At 44.3% G+C, this 12,754-nt stretch overlaps 1 protein-coding gene across 5 annotated transcripts in view; it reads right to left on the minus strand.

Moving 5' to 3' along the window:
- LOC139992592 (protein Wnt-7b) overlaps nt 1–12,754 on the minus strand; it is a 120,396-nt gene that overhangs the window by 57,948 nt on the left and 49,694 nt on the right. The window lies entirely within an intron of this gene.

Genomic DNA, 12,754 nt, shown 5'->3' on the forward strand with positions numbered 1-12,754 from the left:
TAATTTCGCGTTTAAACCCGATTCGTGTCGCAGTCGCGCGGTACGCTCGTCCACGAGACAAATTTCGGACAAATCTCCGCGACATCGCACGGTATCCGAAGAAAGGCGATAAAACGGGGCCGAACGAATTCGTATCGCCGATGAAACGGAGCGCAGGAGGAGGCGCGAGGGCCGCGATACGGGAAAGTCACGGGGATTCGATAAACCTCGCCATAAATACGGGAATTAGATAGGGAGCGATACAGTTTGCGCGCGTGCAAGGTACCTGCGAGCTATCCGCTAAATAACGCGGCTCGGTGGGAACAGGTCGGCCCACGTGTCACACGCACGCACCGGACCACTTAGTAAGTCCTTAATCCTTATCTATGCGTATCGCACATATGCAATGCAAAGTGGACACGCATATTGACCGCGCGAGAGAGGGATCAGTCGACTTATCGGCGGAGATAAATGCGGCTTTGCGTGGAGGCCGCTGCTCGAAAAAGCACGTGCTTGCGACACAACGTTTCGTTCTTCGTTCCGTCTCTGTACCCTTACGGACAACTCTTCCCTTCTAGCGAGTCCCGTTTAATTTCTCTCGGCGAGATCGGACGCGTGGGCGTTCGCCATCGTCGTGTGCGATCGCTGGGTTACCGGCATGATAAGCTAGACTTATCGCGTACGGTGGGTGTCGAAGCGACCGGCCGAATCGAAACGATTTTGCTGGCGTTTCCGACGATCCACTTGCTAACTTTCTTTTTGCTCCTTTTAATTAAAAATTGCGTTAGCATCGAACTTTGCGTTTCGCTCGCGTTCGCGCTACACGGGCCACTATCGCGTAATCGTGTCTCGCTTATTATATGACGTTAATAACTATCGTTCGCAGCTCGTTTACAGCGATGATCAGGCTGCGGATTTTTATACGAATTCTTACGTTTACGAATCTAATTGAAGAAACGCGAAGATATTTCTTGGAACGCACAATTTCGCGATTTAACGTCTTCGCGAAGAAAAAGTTCGATGGATCGACGAAATTTATTCGATACTCGTTGAGTAAATTCTAATTAAAAAGCCGCGTATCAGGTGGTAATCGCGGATTCTATCGATGCAACGAAGAAACACCGTTTGGAGTATGAGGTAGAGTCCTTTTATCAACGCGATTCTGCTGACGTGTAATGCTTACGCGGCTATGAGGTGTGAATATACAAGGTGGCATTTTCGTTTTAAATACTATCCGATATCTGTCAGAGGTAGCGGAGGAACGCCTATTTCAAGATATACAGACGGCGAATAATCCGTTTTCAAATATACGATAAAGTACGCGTGTTAAAATATATGACATTTTTTAGAATTTACGCGTTTTCGCTTACGTTCGAAACGATGCTTCTACCCAATATGCAAACGCACTAACAACGCGGTGTCGCAATTAGTCGCAGCGCGTGAATATCCTACGGAATGGCCGATGTAAAATTAGCACCTTGTACTTCCGTAAAGACACCGTGGTCGCGTGTTTGCGAACAACAGGCAAAAATCGGATTAATCATCGACGAGTCGATGTTGGAGAAACGCGTTGCAGGTCGTAAAATGTGAGAGAAAAAAAAAAAAAAGAGAGAGAGACGTATTTTATCGTGTATCGTGGTAACAGGAACTTTCGAGGCCTCCCTCGTTCTTTGGTGCATCCGCCATCAGCAGGTTAATTTAATTCGTATTCAATGCTAATGGAAGGTGAACTGCTCGTGATTCTTCGTACGTGTCAGCCTACCTACGCGATTCTCTTGCTCTCCTGTCTGTCAAGACGCTCTAGTCTTTGCAACTTACGTCCACTTACGAGGGTGCAAGGAATCGGCTCTCTTCATTTGCATACGTAAGTTGGAAACGCTTGGACCTCGGAAGTTATTAAGATTATTTATCTGTATTTTTTAAACGTCCAGCGTCCAACTCACTCTCTGTAATATCGTTAACGTTAACGATAAGATTTATAATATGGGAAATGAAATAAACAGCGATTGGCACCGTAGTAGAATCCTTCGTTAACTGTAACTATTCACAGTTTTTCAATTTCTGACAGGTTTGTGGGTTATTTTATAAAACACATAATTAGAAGAAAAAAGAGAAAGGGAAGAGGAGTAAAAAGTATTTCGTCACGCAAAGCCAATATATTAAACGAAAACGTTTCAACGTTTTCCTAAAATTCGTTCGAGAAGCTGGATGTTCCTCGACAGGGTCGGGTTATTTATGCCAAGGACCGATCTCGTCGAGGTAGCGCCGCGGAATGAGAGAAACTTGTCGAACGTCCGCGTTACGATCTTGGACAAATTTTGACCACGAGCAGCCGAGTTATTACCGGACCAGAACGGATCGTAACGTGTCCACCGAAGGGACCGAGCATTTCCAGCCCGTCCGGTGCTAATTAAAAGGATCCAACGGCCACCTCGAGCACAGTCAGATAAGATCGGCGTTGACGCGCCGGAAACGAAAGCTCGCCCGAAAACGTTCCGCTCGCTTTCTCGCCACCTTGCGAGATATTTTGCACCGGTTGCGTTTCCACGATTCTTCCTTCAGGTTGTCACCGTCTCGAATAGTATGTCGATCGTGGCCTACAGAGGCTGCCAGTTATGGCGGGTGTCGAAGAATAGAAGAAAAATGAGTCTAATCGCTGAAACATCGAAAACGTTCTGTTCCTTATGGCGTGAAAAAGACCGATGATTTAAAAGCGTTTCTTTCGACGAAGAAGCGTAGGCTTCGATGATCAATTACGCAGATTAGTCAGATACGTTTCGTCTCGTAATTTTATTAGTTCGTCGATGTCTTTCGTATCGTAGCGTTCCCAGTCGATCGGAGGACACTCGCTCCCAGCGTCGTTCCAGCGACAAGATTACGAGTTAAACGATCTTTTGAATTTGGAAAATCTGTTTGCAAACGCGTTATATATCGATAAGCGAAACGTACGACAAGAGGAATATCGATCTGTTCGTCTCGACGATATCGTTTCTTCTACCGATCGACGTAAAAGCGTCGTTACAGAAAATACGTACGTCTAAAACGAGACCGTTGCTTCGAAACGAATATCTGTCTCGCTGCCAATTCCACAAACGCACATACATCTAAAAATTACATCGTCTTTGCAGATTTGATTCTCCAAATAGGTGACACGTCGCCAAGAAAATTACGAATCGGCCATTGAAAGAACGCATTCATAAAATCCAGCTCGGACGTCGACTTAAACTGGCCAGCAAAATAATTCAATGATTTTCTACAAAGTCCCCTCTAAACCATTTCTCAGAAAGGAATATCTTTATCTTTCCTTTCCTCCGAGATTAAAATTCAAACCTGTCGCAGAAAACAGACGCAGTGAAAGCAATAAAACACATCGGCGTAGTATGCACGAGGAGCGTAGGACCAAAAGTCGAAGGAGGTGGAAAGCCGGGTGAACAGGTGAAGCTGACGTTCCACGAAGAAACTGTGGACCCGGTACATAACTGGTCCCAGAGAAAGGAAGCGGTTCGCATAAATTCGCGATATTATCTTGGTATCGCGAGGGGGTTATCCTTCATCCCGCATGGAACGCGGGCCACGGATTCCCACGCACGTAGACCTCGTCCAATTTCGAAATTTCGGGGTCGACCAGGTTAAATGTTAACACGGGAATTATGCTAATTTTTCGGCAGCGGCCGGTCATCGGGACATTCGTCATCCGCCGCAGGCCGCGGTTCTCTGCTCGCTTTCTGCGGTCGGCCACGATTATGCGAACGTACGAAGGTGGTCCACGCCGAACAGCCACGTATTTGAAAGTCTAATTCTACTTTTTCTTTGTATTTTCCCTTCCTCTCCGCCCCTCCTTCCCTCGCCGATCTTTTTCTCTCATCGTAGCTTTTTGTTCGCGAATCTCGTAGCACGATCCTCGTTGATCTTACGGATTTCGTCCGATATACGCGATACAGCTACGATCGAGTCTCCCACCGTAGCATCGATAGACAAAGAATCGAAAGACAAAGATATTCGGATAATAGAACTTTTACCCTGCTCTTACTCCACCAATCGCCCTAATTCGTACAATATTTTATTCGGTTAAACAGAGATAAAACAAACTATCCGTTTGTTCCAATGTTTAAAGATCCCGCGTTTCGTCCACTATCGAGTTGCATAAATTTTTTTTAATTTCTTGCGAACCTTGTACAGGTTTACGTACGCGAATCTCTTCTTTTTTCATAAGAAAAGCGATCAGCAGACAGTGTGATAGAATGTTCCTATACGTCGATGCGTGTCTCTTGCGAAGATGCAGAGCGTCTGATTAGTTGGTTTTTATTACAGTTCGATCGAAACGACGAAGTACTCAAGATGAAGGATGAGACGAGAGCGACTTGTTTTCAATTTCGCGATATTATACGTAATTCCTTTTACTTCGTAATTATACAACTAACTACGTGTATGTTAATGTTTCTTCTATTAGCGTAATAGAAGAAAGTTATTAAATACGTGTAATTGTATCGATATCTTTTTCAAACAAAAGAAAATGCGCATATAAAGAGAAGCAACTTACGTTTTATATACGATATATTCTCGATCTATGTCGTTGCAAAAAATAAAATGTGTGCGCAAGAAATTTTTGTCCAGTTTCTATGCAACACTCGTTCGTTTTATAAAAATTTATATATCGGGTTTTTGTCTTTTCAACAAAGTCAAATATAGCGATTCTTCGTTATGCATAACTATATACTTAATACTATATGTACTACGCGTAAAACTATAGAGTTAATTAAGCGATATCGACGTAATTCTCGATTAAAATACGATGATACGCACGGAACCAAAATTTACGACTGACCCTAGCATCGCTAAAACACGTTACGTAATACGTTTCACGATTAGTCACTACAAAAATATAGACTTCTCTGCGCGTCTCAAGTCGTCCAAAAATCAACTGAATCGAGTATAAATTACCCATAAAGTCAACCTTTAAAACTAATATATTACGATACGCGACTAACTTAGGCAAAACACGGGAAAAAAGCTCGTTAATTCCTAAGAACCTAGTCCGCCAGTTGCATAATTAGACGCATCGAATAAATGACATAATCCGCTGCTCTTCCGCACCCTTGCCATCCAGTGCGACGTCGATAGTCGCGCAACATCGAGGCGAGGATTTAGTAAAGCGACTTTTTTTTATTATTAACGCGAATCGTGGGGTCCGCCCACGCGTCTCCTAAATCCGATCGCTAATCAGAGGGGAAAGGTGAATCGGAGGCTGGAATAGAGAAATCTACAAAGGACGTACAGCACTCCTACTCGCTTAGCGCGCAAGATGTCGCGAGCGTTCGCCGGAAATTCATAACTTAGCATCAACCGGGCGAAAGAGGGTTAATCGGCAAAAATATGAGACGAGCTTTGTCACGGTTGGCCCAGCCAACGCGACGCGCCATAGCTGAAATATAATTTCGTGGATTAGCACGAGGAACGGGTTTGGAAATTTACGTCGGAAATCGCGCGGCCACAATAACGTCCGACACGCCCCCGGATCACGCTTCGGGCGATCTGTAAATTACGATACTTCGGAAAGTTGCTCTGGAGGTATTTAGAACATCTTTTCGGATCAGAGCCGCGTATTTCGATTAGTAATTAATAAAGCGCGCATCTTTGTGCATTTTTATAGGAAATTTCTTATCTTGTAAGCGATTCGTCGAATTTTAATCGGACGGTGAGTATAGATCTTCGAGAATTCTTTTTTGGCAGGTTTGTTTGATTCTGTAGGGTTTATCGGAGTTGGCGAGATCAAATTATCGAACAAATACGATACGAAACGATGCAAATATAATACGAATTTTCTGTATTTTTCTCGTTTCATTGGAATATATTTGTATCGCTTCTTTCATCGAATTTTGTAATTATAGAAATTGTTGCGAGCTGGTATATTTACACGCCTTGTTGCCAACTGTCTTTACGGTAATATCATTGTTTGACGTAAATGGCTCTCGGATTCGTTTCCTCCTTTAGACGGTACGCTTTTATAAACTCTCAAAGATCTGACCGGGAAAAGTAAGGTATTCGCGCGAGCCTCGTGAATCACCACCGATGTTCTGCGAGACCCTCTTCAAAGACCCAGTGCCCCAGAGCGTCCGAAACGCAGCTGATTCGCGTTTTCTTCTGGCTACATTCTATTTATACGCTGCTTCGATAGGCTGAACCGAGCAAAGGTTTACTCGCATTCTATGGGAATCGATAAATCACGAGAGAACCATTTCCTTTCTCCGACCATCAATTTTTTCCTCTCCGACCTCTTACGTTTCGTAGATCGAAGGAATTCGATTTTGCGATCTAAAGGCCAAACATTAAAATTATTACGTCCTGCGTCGCGGAAGAAAATATCGCAAGCGTATTTCAACGTACCAGCATCGAAAGACAAAGTTTCGAAAGCGAGTGCGAAAAGATAAAACACGAAACGTCGTCGAAATACGCTTTTCGAATAGGACGATAAGACTGCTCGGAAAATATTCTGTCAAGCGTTCTCTGCGAATCGAAGAAAGAACGAATTACGAACGAAGAACGAATTAATAAAACTTCGGCGACGGAGAAGAGAAGGAGAGAAAAGTAGCGCAGAGAGGCGAAAGAAGGAGAACCGAAGAGACCTTGGAGCGTTGAAAAGGCTCTGCAAAGTGCGTGCTCCCCTCCCGGATGGGCGTTTCTTTATATCGGTCATAGGTGGGGGTGGGTGGGTGGATGGGTGGCATCGGGAGGAAGAGAGGGTACCGATTCAATTTATGCTCCGACAATGTGGCTTTGTCTCGCCAAATTATCATACATGAACCGACGTGCATAATCCTTGGTTGGCTTGCCGCGCATTATCATATCATAGACGCGCGTTTAAGTACCGGTTCCCCGGCTTCGTCCCCCTGGTATTAACGCGAGAGGCGCCTGTGCTTACGTGGTCAGGAAAAGACCATCGTCTTCACGGGATCGTTTCGTCGATTAAACGCCTCAATGGAACGATTTCGCGGTCTGTCTGGCTCGGTGTCTGCCCGCCAGCCAGCCAGCCAGCCAGCCAGCCAGCCAGCCAGCCAGTCAGCCATCCCGATGACGAGACGATCGAGAATATCGTTTCTACCTTGCCTCGATTCGCCACGAGGTAACCGTGAGACGCTTGTTCGCCGGCTTCGTTCATGGTTCGTTTGGATGTTAGCCGGAGAGTTAGGCTGATTTATGTCGCTGCTTGAATTATGTCGGTGAACCGATTCGAGTCGGATCGGGATAAGGGCCAAGGTTCCTCGGCTTTTCCGTTGATACCTCGCTGTATGAGATTATACGTGGACGGAGTAAGCATATATCGTCAACGATATTTCATAGTCGTTTTTAATAGTTTTATCGCGTAACATCGTGGACGATGATTTCTGATGGTTCGATAGATGTTAGATCGCATTGTAGATAGAGAGTTTCGATAGTTTTATAATATCTATAGTAGTAGCTCGACGATATCGCTGGTGTAATACACAAAAGGGGACAGGTTTTTACATTTTTTTTTTTTTTTTTTGGTTTTTAATTAGATTTCTTTTATCGTAATTCGTGTACACCATTCTCAGCATCGAATGGCATAATTACACGGCAACGATAGCAGTATCGTAGGATCGACATGTACGACACGGTAAAGTATAATCGCGCTGATAAAATACTATCTAACCATACGTTAATTAACGATAGTAATTTTAATTCAGACGGTCTTATCAAACTCTAGCTACGAAAACTTGTAGAATAAAAGTTTCTTCGACGATGTTCGAACAAGTGCTCGAATATGCGAATACGTATAATGTCATCACTCTGTACGTAAATATGCACGGTATGTAAATATCATCGCTGCGATCAAAATTATCTGTGACATATATCGTTACTTGCCAGGACGTGTTAAGTTTTACGTCTTACCGATAACGCGAAGAGAAGCAAAGTTTCGTGAGATATGTGACACACGAACAGCATCGGTTTAGATGCACGTTGCACCGCGGCTTCGGATTAGTACCCACGAGGTATTACCGGTCTGGTCACGCTCGAGAATAATGTTTCATGCGAGTGGTACCGATTCAGGATAGCACGATGATTGTGCTAACACGCGCATGCAGATTTATAGCGTCTCTAATCGTCTACAAAAGCTGCAACAAGATAAATAGTCATTACGGCTGTTCCTTTTGCCCCTTGTTCCTATACGATCGATAAACTTCGATTGCCATTGATTTCGGTATAAATTATCGCATTTATCATCGAAGAATATCGTGGAAAACGCAGGCAAATTGAATATCGAAAAGTACCAACGTATCTCTCTTGTATAGGTAAAACGAGAGAGAACGAAGAAAGAGTCTCTCCGACTCTAAACTACTAGACGTCTTTCAAACGATTAAGGAAGAAGATAATATCTGTTTGATAATCGATTCGTAGGAAATCGAAATGAACTTTTAACGTATTTTTTTCGTTTATTCGAAACGCGGATTCAAAGCTACGACGAAACACATTTTACGTTTTCTACGGCCACTGTCTTTTTCCATAGTTGGCGAATCTTAATCCTGACACGCATACCGATGACATTTGGCAACAGAGGTAACGTTTTCCAACGTGTCAGATATGTACGTTACACTGTAAACTCAAATATATCTATACCAGCGTGTAAAAGATGCGAGTAAACTGTTATTTATTTTAGAAATCTTCGAGAACATGTCGGTTAGTCGGACCCGGCTACCAAGGAAAATAGGATTTCTCTAAAATGTCGAAATACCTGACTAGTTTTGCCCTACGGGTATGCACACACCTTTCTCGCTACACTCTACTGGAAGGAGAAACAGAAAAGATGACGCGCGATGCATCGTAGGAAGGATCATTTATCATTTCAAACGTTGCCACATATCGTTGGAACGCAAAGAACATAATGTTAACAAGTTGCACTTTAATGTTTCGTTACGTTCCTCGCACGCGATCGAGTATACGCCGTCGCAACGCGTTAATATCTCGTCGCCACTCGACGAAACCACGGACACACTTTGAGAGTAAATTTCTATTAAAGAACAGCACCGGAGCCAAGATAATTACGAGCATCGACGGCGTGCAAACAAGATAACTTACAAGCCTGTCGGTCGATCTCGATCGATCGATCACGATCACGATCCCACCGTGAAACGCTATAGCAATCGCGCGTTCCTTCCACGCTACGCCACGACCAACCTGATGAATCGTCGCGGGGGATAAAAATCGTCGCGTTCAATTTTATTTGAAAGAACGTTTGCACGCCTACATTGGAAAATTTCATCGGTGAGTACCTTTGCCTTACTAATTTCTTCTTCGCCGTACGATTCGCTCAAAGCGCGAATAATTTCCACGTACCAAGAGCCAACGCGCCTAGACAACTCTCGCTAAAGGGGTTAATTTTTCCATCATAAACAATCACTTTGCGGCAAAAGCAATAAAAACACCTTGCGCCACAGCCAGAGAGTTAATCGCACAACGTGATTACTGCACCTCGAGGGGCCTCGAGACCGACGAGATGACTCTTCCAGCGACCGCTTATTTCGCGTCCAGACCCTCATCGCGCATAATTACTCGCTTTTATCGCAACCAGAAGGAATTTCTCTTCTACGAATCGTCCAAAAAATTTCTCCTTTTCACTGGCAGAGTACAACGGGTATAACGCCGATTCTTTCTCTTTTTTTATTAATTATCATACAACGCGAAATAACGAAGCTAACGATACTCGGTTTTGGCAGCCAGTATCGTTGATTTTTCGATTTCGAAGTCAGTTAATAGGTAGAAAATAGTGGTAGGAAGAACATTTTTTTTGGTTGAAAGGTGCGAGTTTTCGAAACGTTCAATGAGATACGAAACCGTGACCGATAGCGTGTTAAATTTTAAAATCGTTTCTCGTGTTCTTTCCCCGTGATCTTTGTATTTGACGTTAGAGCCACGGTTCCCCTCGCCCTCGAAAAACTTTAAAGTCTAAAATGCTGGAACTAGCAAGACATTGTCGACAGATACTTCTTTTCCTACCATATGTTCGAATTCTATCGAAGAAGTACCACCGTTTCTATATTTTATAATCTTTCTTTTTATCGAAAGACGATCCATGTCGCTTTTGCCCGGCAACAAGAAAACTCGAACCAAGCCAGGGAATAAAAAGAAATGCAAAAAAAGAAAAAAAGAGAGAAACCCACACCTATAGCTCGATACCTATGCCCGTCCCATTCGTCGTGGAATTAATCGCAGAAAACGTAATCAGCCTGAATCGTGGAGGTGGCGTACGGATGAAACGCGCGAGACGTCACGAAATCGAGGGTCGAATTTGCATATTTCCGTGCTGGTTCCGCGTTGGATCGCGTGCTACGCGAGGCGGTACGTCAACAGAGAGGAGATTTCTCAATCGAAGCGGGGCGTATCGCGCGAGGACGACGAGAGGCTTGAAAATCCGACGCATTGACAGGATAATTACACGCACGTAGGCTGGCCGCTTGTCCGTTCCATCCCGTTCGTTGCGTTCATTCGTCTGTCAGCCGTGGAGAACGAAAAACATGGAGGGAATAAGGTGAGAAGAGAAGAAGACGGGAGAAAGAGGAAGAGAAAGAGGTTAGAGAATACAGCGAAATAAAGACGGTAAAAGAGGGAAAGAGAGAAAAGGAGAGAGAGAAAAAGAGAGGCGCGCTTGGTAGCTTGGACGACCGAGCCGAGCTACCGGTGGATCAGCCAACGGCCACCCACGATGTTGATCATCGCCGAAGATCGACCGAACCTCGCGCCGACGTTCGCCGGTATTTTCATTTGCATAATGGAAATTGCGCGGCTCGCCGCCACCAACCGCTACGTTTCCGCGGGACCCGATAATTTAAAGGATATTCCGAAGGTGTTCCGTCCGATGAGTTTATCTTCGACGCGTCGTTTGCGCTAACCGACCCAACCGACGAGAATCGAATGGGAACGTCGAGCGAGGCTCTACAGCACGCTTTGGTCAGAGTCGAAACAACGGTCAAGTACGGTTCTACGGTGCGATTCGACTGTTTTAGGCTGTGCGACGTAATCGGCATCGAGTGGTTGTACGCCGATTTTTGGATAGAAAAAGTGCAAGGAACGTATCACATGCTTGTGACTCCTTCCGCTTCCATAAAATTTCCAAAAACTTATTTACCTTCTTCAGTCGCTCTCCTCCCTCGATCGAGCATTCGCATAACATAGAACGACTTAAAATCCACGACTTCCTCGAACTTGTCAGAAGCGAGTCGTTTAACGAACATCGACGGGATTAACCGACAGTTTACAGTCTATCGCGTTAGGCGTGCTGGTTTTTACAAATTTAATCGGTATGAATCAACGTTACGTTCAAGGTATAATAACTTAGCTTTATCATCGGAGGTTGGAGCACGTGGATAATGCCGGAGGGGGAAAAGAAGTTAATGCGAATTTATCGCGACTGATCTGACTATTAACTCGGAACATTATGGGACGTAAGTGGCTGCGCCGTATGGGAACTGTGTAGCTCGTTGTTGGCATATGTTGCGGGCAAGAAAAGGGGAAATGAGCGTGCAGTTGCGGCTTAACACGCTCCACAGAATGTAATATCTACTTTTTCGCACGCAGTCTATTTATTATCGTATAAAATACTTTAATGCACTAAGATTTCTGATCATCGATATCGCTGCCTTAAAGAAGTCTGTGGGGTTCGACGAGGCTTAATGGGGGAGGAGGAAGCTGTAATTGATACTGACATACAAAAACGTGCTTACCAAGCTTCCAAGAAGCCACTTGGAACGCTAATTTGTTTACTTTTTTGTTCGTTCGCTCGCTGTGCTTCAGTGGATCGAGCCCTTAACGCGCAAATTCGTAGAAATATCGATTCGATAGAAAAATTATTTGCGACACCGTAAACGACTACGCATTCTCTGTAGCGATGGGATAATTCGTTCTTTCCGCAGTCTCGGACAATTAGTTCTTTCGACGTAGATAACTCTCGCGTGTAAATAGTTTCCGCAATAATAAATCTCAATTTCTTTCTAATCGATTCGTTCGGCTAGGCTTACAAATAATCGCGTTGCAAATTACATACATTTACCCTGTGCTTTTTGTACGTGCACTCGCTCCTTTCTATCCGAAGGACGCGGCAATCATCGACGTTCGTGGTAACGAGACCACAGGAGCGGGTGTCCGGTTTAAAAAATCGTGCGGACACGCGTTTCCACGTGTGCCGAGAGCTTTCGCTTTCTCCGGGTGATCTTTCAGCCTGCCCACGCGTGCTCGTCCGAAAACGATAAAGGACAGTCACGAATCCGCCAGCCAATTCGAATCGGCATAATTTAACCGCGTATAACGTCTCCACGGCCATCAGAACGCTTTGATTTAAGCGGTTCGTTAAAATCACGCCTTTCCTCGTGCTCTGTATAATAGGTGGACGCGACATAACGAGCTCGTAAAATAAAGCGTTAATTACCGTTTGTCTTTCTTCGAACGGACCAAAGAATAATCGAACGTCTCTAATTTCTTCTTCGACGAAATATTCATTTTGTTGCAAAATTGCTACAAGCGTATCCGTTGATTGCGCGATTAAAGGCGCTACGTTCAATCGATCGAAATTGACGTACACTCCGTCGTAGAAGTAGCGTTTAATAAAATTGCAATTTTTTCGCTGTTATATCAAAGAACAACGGTGACTTAACGTCTCATATTAAGGACCAGTGGCCGATGATACACGATAAATTTGATTATCCCGTGCAAAGTGCAAAGTTCAATGTAAATACGTGGAGCTTACCTGCCTCGAATAATCTTACTC

The sequence above is a fragment of the Bombus fervidus genome, chromosome 11 (assembly GCF_041682495.2).
Source record: "Bombus fervidus isolate BK054 chromosome 11, iyBomFerv1, whole genome shotgun sequence".
NCBI lineage: Eukaryota > Metazoa > Arthropoda > Insecta > Hymenoptera > Apidae > Bombus > Bombus fervidus.